Source organism: Rhinopithecus roxellana, chromosome 13 (assembly GCF_007565055.1).
Source record: "Rhinopithecus roxellana isolate Shanxi Qingling chromosome 13, ASM756505v1, whole genome shotgun sequence".
Taxonomy (NCBI): Eukaryota; Metazoa; Chordata; class Mammalia; order Primates; family Cercopithecidae; genus Rhinopithecus; species Rhinopithecus roxellana.
This window is the reverse complement of record NC_044561.1, coordinates 133,197,707-133,213,266: the sequence shown is the minus strand read 5'-3', so window position 1 is coordinate 133,213,266 and position 15,560 is coordinate 133,197,707. Positions and strand designations below refer to the sequence as shown.

The following is a 15,560-nucleotide window of genomic DNA, read 5'->3' as shown; positions in this document are numbered from 1 at the left end:
AGAAAAAAATTAGTACTGGCTGGGCGCGGTGGCTCATGCCTGTAAATATCAGCACTTTGGGAGGCCAGGGCGGGCGGATCATGAGATCAGGAGATAGAGACCATCCTGGCCAACATGGTGAAACCCCATCTCTACTAAAACTACAAAAATTAGTTGGGCATGGTGGCACGTGCCTGTAATCCCGGCTACTAAGGAGGCTGAGGCAAGATAATGGCTTGAACCAGGGAGTCAGAGTTTGCAGTGAGCCGAGATCGCACCACTGCACTCCAGCCTGGGCAACAGAGCAAGACTCTATCACAAAACCAAAAACAAAAACAAAAACAAAAACAAAAACAAAAAACCACTATTACAACTATATTTCTATGTGAAGTCACCTTTCAGTGGCCTTATGCTTACATCACAGCTCCTGGAGGGCAGGAAAAAGAGAGGACTGACCTGATAAGTGTTTGATAATTGATTAATAGAAGCACAGGCTATTTTGGAAAACAGAGTTTGTTTTATGAAGCTACTTGGATGCACTCTATCATTTTTATGACCTCTCTGTATTTGGCACTACCTGACGGGTGTCATTGGCTGTATATGCCTGGATGCAAAATCTCATTTCTGATCGGTCTGCTGCACTGGAACAGGACTGGGCCTATCCCTTGCCCTGAGCAAGGATGTTCATCTTCATCCTTAAGGTAAAACCGAGAGCTGTTGAGGGAGACTGACATGAAGGCAAAAATAGAAGCAAGATTCTAAAACATGTGGTTGTTTCAATGAGTCCAGAGTTTTAGTGAGATATCCTGGATGCTGAGGAGTCAAAGTCACACCATTCCATCTCATGCTGTGTCTTCCAGGGCAGGAGACATTGCCTTCAGTTCTGAGGGCTGAGCCCCAGCTGAAGGTCGGACCAACAGGGAGAGACAGGGCATATGAAAATTGATTAGGATGGCCGGGCGCGGTGGCTCAAGCCTGTAATCCCAGCACTTTGGGAGGCCGAGACGGGCGGATCACGAGGTCAGGAGATCGAGACCATCCTGGCGAACACGGTGAAACCCCGTCTCTACTAAAAAGAATACAAAAAACTAGCCGGGCGAGGTGGCGGGCGCCTGTAGTCCCAGCTACTCGGGAGGCTGAGGCAGGAGAATGGCGTGAACCCAGGAGGCAGAGCTTGCAGTGAGCCCAGATTGCGCCACTGCACTCCAGCCTGGGTGACAGAGCGAGACTCCGTCTCAAAAAAAAAAAAAAAGAAAAAAGAAAAAGGAAAATTGATTAGGATTAACCCAGGGTGATGTGTCATCGATGCCTTTAAAAAATTCAATTTCTTTGTCTAAATGTCTACCTTATCATTCACTGCAGACATTTTATAGGAAGACCTTGTAGTCAATCTGTTTTAAAAAATGTAATGAGCTGTTATCTTAAGCACATTGATTGTTTGAAAACACAAATGGGAATACAGAAAAAATAAGCTGGGAAAACATTATTCATTTATTTAATATTTATATCCCTTGTAATGTTTTGTTATTTTCAGGTTATAAGACATTGATTTTTTCTCATTTTATGATTAAGCATTTTATATTCGTGTTATTATAAATGCTATTGCTTTTCTGTTATATCAGATGGTTCATTACAAGTATATAGAATGCAGTTCCCACTGCATGTTGGTGTAGCATCATTAAAACCACACAGAAGCTCTCAGGGCAGAGCATTTGTGAGTTACTCCTGGACTCTGAGTGGGGCATGGATGGGATCGACCTCTTTGAATTCCACCAACGAATCTCATGCAATGTTTTCGTGGTGGTGGTGGCAGTGGTTTTGCTTTTGTTTTTGTTTGGTTGGTTTCTTGTGTGTTTGTTTTAATCTCTGGGCAAGAAATTTCCACCTGGGCAAGGTGAATGAAGTAAGGACGTAAGAACAACGCATCGACCTAAAGGTTAAACTTAAGAAAAAAGATAAGCATGGTCAGATCTATTCTTCTGATGAAAATCAGGGGCTCACAATAGAAGTCACCCCTGAGCTCCACTTGCCAGAGCCACCAGCAGGGTAACTGAGCAAAGTCCAGATAGAGGAAGGGAGGCTTTTGTGTGATTTCTCCTTGGGTCTAGAACGCTCTGTGAGTCTTAGAGCTGTCTTGCCGTGTAGTACAGTAATAGTCACCCTCATCCTCAGACTGCAGCCCAGAGGTGTGCAGAATTCCTGCATTGGCTGAGGCATCGTCGGATCCTGAGAAGCAGCTGGGAACCCCAGAGCCCTGGTGCTTATCTGAGTCTTATTTGAAACCCAGGAGACGCCTGAGAGTGCTCCCTGGTTTCTGTTGGTACCACCATTATCAAATAGTATTCAACTTTGAGGCCACTGCTCAGGGTGCAGGGGCGTGTGGCCCTTGCTCCCAGAGATGCAGAGAGGGAGAGAGGCTGAGTCAGCACCGTCTGGGAGAGGGAGCCTGCAGACACAGACACAGCACAGTGGGGAGCAGAGCCAGGTTGCAGCTGCTGGGGGATCTGAGTTATGGGGGGCGGATCAGGCTGAGGCCACCCTGGGCTCAGAGCCCAGTCTCCACTCATGCAGTGAGAGAGGTGCAGGAGGAGGAGAAGAGTCAGGGCCATGCTGGACACAGCTGCCTCTGAGGCCACAGACCTGGGCTGGGCTGCCCCAGGCCTCTCCTATCCCAGCCCCCCCGCGGTCACAGAGGAGGGGCTGCCCATGCAAATGAGTCCCCCCATTGCCTCTGCCCCAGGTGCACTCACAGGGTTCAGGCCTTTGGACAGGGAGGCTGGCATGAGGCAAGAGTTTGCCCCATGGGTGCGGCCTAGGAGGAAGCAACTGCTGGAACCACACAGGCCATTGTCCAGGGGACTCTGTCAGCCCCAGAGGGGACAAAGCTGCAGAGTTCTCAGAGGAAGCAGTGAGTTAGTCCGGGGGCGTCTATCAGTTCAACGTTCCCCAGCTGTGAGCACCTGTCCCACAGAAGCCCCTAGAGAAAGTCTCACCGCACCCCCTGCCGGCCTCTGGGTGAACTTCTCCTTTCTAATGGTCCGGAATCTCCCCTTCCCTTGTCTCCCTGACTCCAGGATTCAAACATGTGAGAGGAACCCCTAAGGGGAATAATGGAGCTGTGGTCCCCACGCAGCCGCCCCTGAAATGGGGCCTCTCTCTAGGGATGGTGGCCCAGTAGGGAGGCCCACGTGGAATCGTGGCCCAGGAGAAAGCTTGATCTGCTGCGAACTGGGCACACAATGCCTGAGCTGAGGGCAGAGGGGCTCTCTCCACAGGGACAGCTCAGAGGAGGAGGCGCTTGCTGGGGATGCTTAGTGTGACCAGGAGTTCACCGAGAGTGAAACACAAGGGAAAACAAGCCGCGGAGATGCTCAGCCCCTTCCAGGGCAAGGCACTGAGACTGTGGGCACTGGAGCGGCAGCTGCAGGTATAGAGGTGGGTGTGTGTCCCAGGCCTCCCGCAGGGAGGATGTGCGGGACCCTCAGGTGATTCTTTTCCATCTGCTAGGGAGATGTTGTGCCTATTGTCAGTTCTATGAGAGACTCGGCTCTGGGGAAGTTCCAGGACAAGTTCTAGAACTTGGGACAGGAGACCTTGCAAGGGACGTTCCTGGCCACCTGCAGGAAGATGACAGCAGAGGAATTAGGGAGGGAGTGGAGTGGTATGTGTCTCAGAGGTGGGGGACAGGGACAGGGACAACTGAACTGCAGGCTGTGGCAGAGGAGGAGATGGTCCAGAGTGTGTGGTAGGTGGAGGGCGACTTTGAGAGAGGCTGTGAGGCTACCGCTGACAGGGGTGAGGCAGGTGGAGAGCATATCTGAGGGGCTGCAGTGGGTCTGGTTGTACCTTTGTCACATTGTGGTCATGACACAACAATGTGGAAACAGATTAGCATAATTTAGAGATAATCAGGGCCACAGGCTTGCTTTTGTCTTCTAAAAGTGTAATGCAGATGTCACCCACCAGACAGAGGACTTGGAATAAGTCATTCATTCATTCTTTAAACACTTATTTAAGGAAAGCCTGACATTTCAGACACTGGGGATGTAACAGAGGTTTGGGGACAAGGCCCAGGCCACTGGAGCAGGAGGAGCTGGACACAGAATGGGAAGGGAGATGACCCCAGAGCACAACCCAGGATTGAAAACTTTCTAATGTCCACTAGAAGAACTGACTCTATTTTAGAGTAAGGGTTATTCAAAGATCTTTCCCTCTCCAGCATGCAGCTCAGGCTGAAGGGGCATCTCAGTGACTGCAGGGCCTATGGGTGGCAAAAGCTCCGAGACACCTCGGCTCTGACCTCACATGGGGGTCAAGTGGAAGAGCAGGCAGTGGGGAGAAGGGCACAGCCCCTGTCCCAATTGAGGATACAGCAGCAATGCTGGTGATGGTGGCCATGGGAGTGTCCCAGTCAGACATCCCTCCAGAAGAACCTGCAGGAGGAGCAGAGGTGACTGATGCCCTTCTGTCCCTGGGCTGCATCCAAGCAATGAGGAGCCAAGGGGTGGCCACAGCCAGGTCTTCCCGCAGGAAGCAGGGATCCTCTAATGAGCACCCCCCCCATGTAAAGATCTGCTCAGTCTGCTGAGGCTGTTTCTGACCTTCCTGTGGTCTGGGGCTCTTCACACGCCCCCTTCCTCCCCATCTGCTTGCACAGGGGTCAGAGCTATGAAGCATCCTTCCTATGCCAGTTCCTTCCCCATGTGTCTTTCACCAGTATCCTTTGCCTCTCCTAAAATAATTTCTGTGTGTAATCCTCTCTTGTCATCTGCTTCTCACTGGCTCCACACTAAGAAGAAAAAGTAGAGAAGAAAGAAAAAGAAAGAGAGAGAGAGAAAAGAAAAAGAAGAAAAGAGGAAGGAAGGAAGGAAGAAGGAAGGAAGGAAGGAAGGAAGGAAGGAAGGAAGGAAGGAAGGAAGGAAGGAAGGAAGGAAGGAAGGAAGGGTGACAGCCAGCCAAGAGCTCTTACTTGAACTGGTCTAGAATCCTGGCTTTCCTCTCTTCTGCCACCTTTCTACCCCGAGGCCAGGTGCTCCTCAGGGGACTCTGTCAGACCCAGAGGGGACTGGCCTCAACCCTCCTCCATCCACCTTCTTCATGATAATCGAGCAATAGGGAGAGATGCCAGTTCATTATGGGATGATGATCGAGCCATAGGGAGGTGTTGAAGGAGAAGCACTCATCAATAGGGAAAGATCCCAGTTCATCCTGTGGGTGTTCCACTCTGAGGAATAGGAGGGACCGCCCTGGCTTCCCTGGACAAAGCCTGGCTTCATCAGCCTGAGATGGGACCAAGGGGCTGGTTATGTGTAAATGTTGGGGGTACTTAGACAAGTAGAACTGGGGAATTGGAGAGGAGCAGATGTCTGAATTGAAGGGAAAGGAAAGGACTGCAGGCTCCCAGCTCCCCATACCTCTGTAAGTCACCATTGTCTTTGTAGCACAAACCAGAATCTCCTCTCGCCACCACGTACCCTGGAGAGAGTGTCCCTGCTAAGCCAGTACTATCTGCATGTTCTGTGCAGAGATAACCAGACTGAAAACTTCTATTAGCATTGGCTTAACTTGGAGACTTAGTGGAGAAGTCCATGTATCTGAGAAGCCCCCAAGGTCCTCAATGGCAATGGCAAAAGTGTCTATGAGATGGCAATGATGGGAAGCAGTGGGCTGGGCAGGAAGGAAAGAGGTGTGATCTGCATCCACAAGGCAGAACCATGCTGCTGCACCGTGAGGGAGAATAACAGTCAAACAGCAGCCCAGGGAGCCTCAGAGAGGCCACACTGACAGAATATGAAGGCTAGGATGGGTCTCAGCCCCATGATGGTCAAATTCATCTCTCAGCATGATTTTGTGTTTTCTCATTGATGGACACTGATTTAAGCATCAACATAATAATAATCCACACTAATTCCTTCAGTGCAGGACAGAGTGACCTTCTGAACAAAGGTCCCAGACAGTGTGGGAGACTGAGTTGGCTGTCCAAACCAACAGGGAAAGTTTGATCAGGAGTTTCCCTGGCTATGTCTCCATTCCTCATCCTCAGCAGCAGCCACCTGCTTATGTAGATGACACAGTGAGAAAGAATGAAACCAGGCCACAGGAAAGGGGCTGTGGAGTCTGTCTCCCAGGATCTCATTTCAGTGGCTCTGCTGCAACATCTGCAGCCACAGGGCAGTAATGAGATGTCGACAGCTTCATGAATGTGCCATGGCAGTGATGAGTCGCTTTCTCTAGTGCCCTAGAGAACCTTGAGTGGTTCTCCACCTGGCCTGGCCCATCCAGGCCTGGCACCTGGCTGCCCTTTCAAACCCAGCTTCACAGCACAAGTACATGCTTATTTTATTTTTTATGTTTTAATTTATTTTCATTGAGGTGAAATATACGTATATAATTTACTATCTACAGTTTATAAGTGCATGGTTATTTTAAGACTCCATATAACACAAAAGTACATACAATTTTAAAAAACCATACATTCCTTTTTTCATCTTCTACCCTGAAGGAGCTCTCCAAAATTACCTTTCCTCCCCAACATCCGATAGTGTCCACAAGGAGCCCACACCATGTCTTCCCACAGGTCCATTGGACCGTTCCTCAGTACACTGGATAGATTGGAGGAAGCTCACAGGTTTGTATCTTGTTTCCCTATGGGCTCCCACACAATGCAGTCCTCAAGGTTCCTGTCCTGTGCTAAATAGTAAAAATCAGCACAGAACCAATGCGGAATGCTGAGGAAATCAAAAACATAAGTGGCATATATTTTGTCATAAATCTATGACCCCAGGGCCCATCTTTTAGATAGTGGATAAGAATCCTTCCAAAGCCCCAACCAGACATGTGGTGCTCATCTTAGATGTTTATTTTTTTAGGACCCCCAATAGCCTCTCAATCTCACTCATTTGTTTTACCAATTACTTCTTCATTTTGTATCTAAAATTGCTCCTTTTACTTTTTTTCACTTACGAATCTATAAAAAGACACCACCATCTCATCCTGAATTATTTCCTCTGAAACATTAGTCTGCCTGCCTCTGGTGTTGCCTCAGTTTACCTTGCAATCCATCCTCCATTCTGTACCTGAAGAGCTCATCAATACCAGCTAAGGATAATTCAGTGACTCCATGTGGCCTCTGTGATCATGTGCACACTTCTCAGGATCTGTTCTCTTTGTGATCTGTGTCCGTGACACCTTTCTCTCATCTGGACACATCTAGAATCACTTCCCCTGATCCTGTCCCCACTGAGATCTGCCATACCCAAGCCAAACACAAGTCATATTAATTAGTTAAATGAGCAGCTGTTTTGTCCCTATTCTTGGCAAATGCTATTACCAACACCTGGCATATTCTATCATCATTCCTCCTTATAGCTCACCTCTATTAATACTAAAGATATCATATTAGATCTCTTATTAGGCCTCTAAGGTCAGGCATCTGTGACCTAAAGCTTTCCCTTCACAAACCCTGTCTGGTGAGAAAACTCCATAGGTGTCCCCATGACAGACTTTAATTCTCCTCACACACCTGATTATGGTGAGTGGCAGAAACAGGAGGGGACGGAGCTCTAGCGGCAGCATTGAGAAAGTTGGCCTCTGGAAAACCACAGAAGGAAGTTGTGTTGTGGCATTGCTGTTCCTGTGCTAGAAATGACAGCAAGGGGTCAATGCACACTGTAATGGTGCACAGTCCCCTTAATTGATCACTACGTGGAATTGAAAGATTATTAGCAAAAAAGATGAATAAGCGAACCATCTTTTAGCTACTCCAGGCATCCTTCTTTTTCTCTATGAAATGAAATCAGAGGTTAAGTAAACACATCTAGACTCTCTGTTCTTTATGATATTTACTATTAACAATCTGTGTAATGTTTATCATTAAACAGATCCTAAAACTTTAGAATTGGGCTGCATGTCAATATTAGTTGAATGAGTAATTCTAAACAGTCTTCACTGAATTTGTGGAGCATTGTTAGTACTCCCAACTTTAAAAAGGTCCTTTAGTTAAGAGCCCCTTCGAACGTCCAATAGTGTCCACAAGGAGCCCACACCATGTCTTCTGAGAGGTCCACTGGACAATTCCACAGTGCAGTGAATAGGTTGGAGGAGCTCACAGGCTTGTATCTCATTTCCCCATGAGCCCCCACACAATGCAGTCCTCAAGGTTCCCGTCCTGTGATAAACAGTAAAAATCAGCACAGTCCCCAGGCTTTTCAGCCCAGAAGTGGCGAGGGAGGCCATGTTGTTTGACTTGTACCTGGGGAAGAGGAGAGGCTTGGTAGTAAATGTATGAGAAGATAACTCATAAAGATACAGAGGGAGAGATCTGGTATTTTTGCAGAGAAAATAGGGGAAGTCATGAGTGGACAAGCCCACCTCCAGCATTCAGGCAGGAAATTGGAGACAGCTGATGGGGACAGGCTGAGAGCTGAGCTGGGGTGGGGTCACTCTGGGGAGTTTCTGTATCACTTCCCCATGGGTCTGGAGAACTGTGTGATTACTGCTGCTATCACAAGAATGACAGGAGTAGTTGACCTCATCCTTAGACTGCGGCCCAGAGATGGTCAGGGAGGCAGAATTGGATGGAGCTGCTGGAGCCAGAGAACCAATGCATAACACGGAAGGGTCTTTTGTTATCATTGTAGATTATGGTGGTGGGGGCACTGCCCAGGCGCTGATGGCACCAATGCACCAATGCACATATTTGCTCTCAATGCTACCACCGCTCCAGGTGCCAAAGATAGTGTTCTTTTGTCCCAGAGACCCTGACACAGAGTGGGACTGACTGAACACATCCTCCTACCAGGACCCTGCAAGAAGGGAACAATACAGAGAACAGTGAGGACAGATCAGGTCTGCTGAGAGGAGGGAGAGGTCATCATCGCAGGGGACATCCAGGAGCCTCCCTTGAATTCTCTGCAGGCAGCCGCCTGTGCAATGAGTGAGGAAAGTGAGGATGCATGGAGCCCAGGCCACAGTGGAGATGCCCCAGGCTCTGCTGCCCGAGCCCGTAGCCAGGACTGAGCTCACCATCACCTCTGATCCATCACACCGATCCTCAGGGTGGGAGGACTCCAAGCAAATCTTCCCCATTTCTGGAGGCTGTGCAAACCTCTCCTTTGACCTGAGTCTGAACTACAGCTGAGAAAAAGAAAAACTACAGAAGAAGAAAGACTTTCACCCAGAGAGGGCACAGAAACACCTTCATGATGCAAGACAAAGGGGGCTCTCAGCTGAGGAGCCCTAAGCAGGTGCTTAGTCCACAGCACCCTCTGGTAAATGTGGGAGTCATGTGGACTCCAGGCAGGTACTGGTTCCCAAGGATCCTGCCCTCCCCACCACCACCACCATAAAATTTCCATCTTTTCAGATCGGCTTCTGTCATTTAGCAATATACATGTAACCTTTCTGCATATTATTTTGTGCCCCAGTACCTCCTTCTTACTGTAGAATAATACTTCATTTTATGAGTTACCAAGGCTTGTGGATCCATTTGCTTATTGAAGGACACATTGGTTGTTTTCAAGCTTTGACAATCATGATTAGAGTAGCTATAAGCATTTGGGTACAGGGTCTTGTGTGGTACATGTAACTCATTTAGTTAAATAGCTACAAATACATTCAGTTCAGCTAGGCTTCTAAATTGTAGGCTGAGTGTGTTCAGCTTTTTTAGAACCTGCCAACATGAGATCACCAATATTCTCATGTGTCGGAGAGATATGCCCTCACTTTGGAACATGCCAAGGCAAGGAGGGAGGTGATAGTTTTGTTAGAAGAGACAGCCGGGCGCGGTGGCTCATGCCTGTGATCCCAGCACTTTGGGAGGCCGAGGCGGGCGGATCACGAGGTCAGGAGATCAAGACCGAACACTGAAACCCCGTTGCTAAAGAAAAAAAAAAAAATTAGCCAGGCGCAGTGGCACATGCCTGTAGTCCCAGCTACTAGGGAGGCTGAGGCAGGAGAATCGCTTCAACCGGGCAGATGGAGGTTGCAGCGAGCCCAGATTGCACCACTGCACTGCAGCCTGGGTGACAGAGCAAGACTCTTTCTCAAAAAAAAAAAAAAAAAAAAAGGTTATCTGGGCTGGGCACGTTGGCTCACACCTGTAATCCCAGCACTTTGGGAGGCCGAGGTGGGCAGATCATCTGAGGTCAGGTGTTTGAGACCAGCCTGACCAACATGGAGAAATCCCATCTCTACTAAAAATACAAAATTAGCCAGGCATGGTGGCACATGCCTGTAATCCCAGCTACTCAGGATGCTGAGACAGGAGAATCACTGGAACCCAGGAGGCAGAGGTTGCAGTGAACCGAGATCATGCCGCTGCACTCCAGCCTGGGTGACAGCGAGACTCCATTTCAAAAAAAAAGGGGGGGGGATTATCTGTGCATTTACTCAAGTCTTCTTTAAGACCTACGTCTAAGCAATGTTTTATGACTTCTAGTGTGTAAAACAACAATTTTTGTCATACTTATCCTAAAGTATTTCATGTTTTATGCTATTTTCAATGTATTAACTTTTCAATTACTGATGGTTCATTACTGATATGGAGAATACAATTCCCTTCTGCATCCCTGTATTGTATCCCAAGGCTCGTATTAAAACTCTCAGACCAGCAGCATCTCTGAGTCACTTCTAGACTCTGAGCTGAGATGAACCCCAACCCACCCCTCTTGCCTTCTTCTATGTCAACACTGAGAGATTTTACCCCTGAGCAAGGGATGTCTGCCTGTGAAATGTGAGCAAGGTAGGACTTCGTTAGACCTACTTGTCAATGGGAGCTCCAGTGCTGTTGGTGTGACAACAGATGTCACCCTGAGTTAGATTTGGTCAGAGTCACCAGCAGGGGTGACTTCACCAGGCCAGGAGAGTAGAGGGGAGGTTTTTGTCTGACTTCCTCATGGGTCTGGAGCACTGTGTAAGTCTTAGAGTTGCCATACCATGTACAACAGTAATAGCCTCATCCTCAGACTGGAGCCCAGAGATATGCAGAATCCCTGCATTGGCTGATGCATCCTTGGATCCAGAGAAGCGGCTCGGAACTCCAGAGCCTTGGCCCTTGTCTGAGTCTGAGTGGTAGTACAGGAGATACCGGGGAGGGCTCCCTGGCTTTTGTTGGTACCAATTTATCCAGAAGTCACCAACACTGAAGCCACAGCTCAGCGTGCAGGTGAGTCTGGCTGGCGCTCCAGAAGATGCGGAATGGGAAGATGGCTGAGTCAGAACAGGCTGGGAGAGGGAATCTGAAAACACAGACATCATGGGTAATAAGGCAGTTCCCAGGGTAAAGTTTCTCGTAGGTCTGAGCCACAGGGGATGGTGTAGGCTGGTCACTGAGTCTCGGTTTATAAGGACTTTCCCTACCTGTGCAGTGAGAGAGGAGCATGAGAAGGAGAAGAGTCCAGGCCATGGTGGACAGAGTCCCTGAGCCTTAACAGTGGGGCTGGGCTGCCCCAGGTCTCCTTTTCTTCTCCACCCTCTGCCAGAGGAGGGGCTGCTCATGCAAATGTGTTTCCTTCCAAGGACTGCCCAGCCCCTCCCTGAGCCCTGGGGCTGGAGCTCAGCTCACACTGCAGACTGATGAGGAGGAAGGTTTGGTTCCCCCTTGGGAGGGCCCTGGGAGGAAGCACCTGCCGAAACTGTACACAGGTCTCTGCTTAGGGGACTCTGCCAGGCCAGAGAGGACACAGCTCCTGAGTCCCCATCACTGAGCACAGGGCACAGGTTCCTTGGAGTGAATGGTTCTTGCTAAGCAGCTGTGTAGGGACCATAGGGCAGTCCTGTGGCATCCCCTGCTGGTTGCAAGGCACACACCTCCCGATATAGTGTGGATGTGCGTCCTCTAAATCTCCTGTTGAAATGTAATTCGCAATGTTGGATGAGGCAGCTGGTGGGAGGTGGCTGAGTCACCGGAGAGGATTCCGCAAGGCTTGGTGCTGTCTTCTTGACAGTGAGTGAGTTCTTGCAAGATCTGATTGTCCAGATGTGTGGAACTTCCCCGCTTACTCTCTTTCTTGCTTCCAGTCTGCCATGAGAGATGTCTGCTCCCACTTCATGTTCCACCAAGTAAAATCCCCTTGAGGTATCCTCAGAAGCCAGGCAAATGCAGGCACCATGACTCTTGTACAGCCTGCAGAACCATAAGCCAATTCAACCTCTTTTATTTGTAAATTTCCCAACCTCGAGTATTTCTTTGTAGCAATGCAAGAATGTCCAAACACAGATCACTGGTGCTGAGAAATAAAGTATTGCTAAAAGATACCTGATAGTACAAAAGCAGCTGTGGAACTCAGTCATGGGCAGAGGTTGGAAGGGTTTGGGGGGCTCAGGAGAAGACAGTGTGAAAGGAAAATAAATCTTGGGACCCCACCCAAGCTGGGAACTGCTTAGAGCACACCTGCCTCCCATTCTATTGAAAGTCTCCCCTCTGCTCACTGAGATAAATGCACATCTGATTGCCTCCTTTGGAGAGGCTCATCAGAAACTCAAAATAGTGCAACCATGTGTCTCTTATCTATCTAAGACCGGAAGCCCCTTCCCCGCTTCAAGTTGTCCTGCCTTCACCTGGAGCCGTCCCACCTTTCAAGACTGAACTGATGTACATCTTACACATGGCGATTGATGTCTCATGTCTCCCTACAATGTATAAAACCAAGCTGTACCCCGGCCACCTTGGACGCATGTCATCAGGATCTCCTGAGGCTGTCACAGATGTGCCTCCTCAACTTGGCAAAATAAGCTTTCTAAGTTAACTGAGACCTGTGTCAGATTTTGGGGGTTCACAACAGGAAGATTAGAAAATGCTTCGAACTTTATAGAGACTGGCTCAATGGTTGTGATCAAAATGCTGATGGTGTTATGAACAATGAAGTATAGGCTGTCAACGTCTCAGATGGAAAGTGAGTAACTTATTGGGAACTGGGGCGAATATCTCCCATGTTATGCCTTAGGAAAGAGTTTGGCTGAATTCTATTCATGTTCTAGGAATCTGTGGAAGTTGGAACTTCAGAACCATCATTTAGAGTATCTGGCAGAAGAAATTTCTAGGCAGAAAGAGTTCGAGATGTGGCCTGGCTGTGTCTAACAGCCTATACTCAGATGGGAGATCAAAGAAATGACTTTAATTTGGAATTTATATTTAAAAGGAAAGCAAAGCATAAAAGTTTCAAAAATTTTCAGCTTGACTATGTGGTAGAAAATAACATCCTCTTTCCTGAAAAGAATCCCAAGTGGGCTGCAGAAAAGTTACTTGCTAGAGGTATTTGCATAACTGAAGAGGAGCCAAGTGTTGATAGCCAAGACAATGGGAAAAAGACCTCAAAGACATTTCAGAGGTCTCTGAGGAGCCCCTCGCATTACAGGTCCTGAGCCTAGGTGAATTGAATGGCTTGCTGGGTCTGGCCTAGGGCCCCACAGTCCTGTGTAGTGTCATGGCTGATTCAGCTCCAGCCTTGGCTCAAGAGGCTCCAGATACTACTGTGCCATCGTTTTGGAGAGCAAACACCATGAAAAGCGTTGGCGGCTTCCATGTGGTGTTAAACCTACAGGTGCACAGAATGCAAGAGTGTTGGAGCCTCAACAACCTCCACCTAGATTTCAGAGGAAGTATGGAAAAGCCTGGGTGCTCAGGCAGAAGCCTGTTGGGGGGGCAGAACCCTCCCAAAGAACCTCTGTTAAGTCAGTGTGGAGGGGAAATGTGGGGTTGGAGGCCCCAGACCGAGTCCCCACTGGGGCACTGCCTAGTGGAGGTGTGGGAAGGAGGTCACTGTCCTCTGTATTCCAGAATCCACTGGCAGTTTGTATCCCACACCTGGAAAAGCTGCAGGCACTTCACAGCCGATGAGAGTAGCCACAGGGGCCGAACCCCACATAGCCAAATGGGTAGAACTGCCCTCTGCCTTGGTAGCCCACCCTTTACATCAGTGTGCCCAGGATGTGGGAGATAGAGTCAAAAAAGGTGATTTTGGAGCTTTCACATTTAATGAATGCCCTGCGGGGTTTCAAACCTCCATGACATCTGTAGCCCCTTTTTTATGGCAGTTGTTTCTCTTGCGGAATGGGCATATTTACCTGACGCCTGTACCACCAGTGTATCTGTTGCAGGCACGACTGGGGTGCATAGCCCTGATGGAAGCAGCTCGGCTGTGAGCACCAGGCCAAGACTCCTGAGAACAGGCACCCCAGTCCTGCGACTCCCGCATCCCCAGGACCAGACACCTGGGACCCAGACACTTGATACCTGGGCCTTTAACCCCCTACTCTGTCATCTCAGACCCCAGGCAGGAGGCCCAGATTTCCAACACCCAAGCCCCCTGCTAGCAGCGCTCCGTGCTGTTTCGGAAATACTCATGGCTCTAATCCCCAGACCTGAAACTTCATACCCTGGGATTCTAATACTTGTGTCCTGAGCCCTTTCACGCCCACACCTGAGCCTCAGATTCCAATACCTCACTCCCCAGAGCCTGACGCCGGGGCCCCTGACCGCTGATCTATGGAGGCCTGCTCCCTGACCGGGCGGGCACCAGTGCAGTGCTGCCTTGATTCTTGGACCCCTGGGCCCAGCCTGGGACTCCGGATGGTGTGAGGACAGGCCCCAGAACCCCAGGGCAGACGGCAAGACCCCCAGCGGCAGAGATCTCCCTCGGGACTGCAGGCTTGTAATTTCGAACTCTTCTGGAAGGTCACTCAGGAACACCCTCCCTGCCTGTGCAAGGAGAAAACAAGCGCTTTGTTTCCTTCCCTGGTCTCCTGGTGTTCATGCGGCGCCCTGGTTCTGGAGAGTTCCATGACCACCCCGCGGGGTCACTGTTTGGATGAACGGAGGCAAGATGGCGCACTTCCGGGTTCTTCATCCCCCCCAACTTTCCCCGCGCGCGCGAAAGTCCAGCCGGCGACCCGGGAAGGTGCAGACCAACTAGGCATGCGCCAGGTGATGTCAATCTGAAGAGACCAAGATTTACCTGGTCGCACCTGCGGAACGCCCCCGGACACGCCCGTGCCCCGCCTATCGCCCTCCCACTCCTAGAAAAGCCGCTCCGGAGGATCGCCACGCGCGGACTTCCCAGCTTCCCCACTGTGGTCGGTTCCCCACTGCGGTCGGGACTGTTGGAACTCCGTCCGAGAGCTGTACGGGTGACTCTGGGGGCCCCTTTTGTCGGGGGCCAACAGACCTCTCCCTACCCACCTTCTTCCCTTGAAGCTAGGTGACCAAAATAAACTTGCAGTTTTGCTCCTACCCTTGCCTAGTCGCTGGTTCTTTTGTACCCACTCTGGTGGTCTTAGAAAAACAAAACAGTTGGTGCCGAAGACCCGGGAGGAGACCCCTCCTCAGGCCTCTAAGGGTTGAGGAACCTCCTCCTGCTCCACGCCGCAGACGGACCAGGACCTGAGACCCGCTTCCCTCACTCCCACGGCCTCTCTGGGGTAAGTGCCCTTGTCTCCTCTTTACCTCCCTCGGCCAGAAATCCTGCTCAGGTCCGGGGTCCATTTGGAGCCACCAAGTGGCTCGGGAGACCCGTTCAGGACGGAGACGTCCGCCTGAAGGTAATCTCCACTTAGGCTTCAAGAGCCTCTCGTCTGTCTCTGCT

At 49.8% G+C, this 15,560-nt stretch overlaps 1 pseudogene; it reads right to left on the bottom strand.

The window, feature by feature from the left end:
• Positions 1-10,248: 10,248 nt before the first annotated feature.
• Positions 10,249-14,971, bottom strand: LOC104653870 (annotated as a pseudogene).
• Between the last annotated feature and the right edge of the window lie 589 nt (positions 14,972-15,560).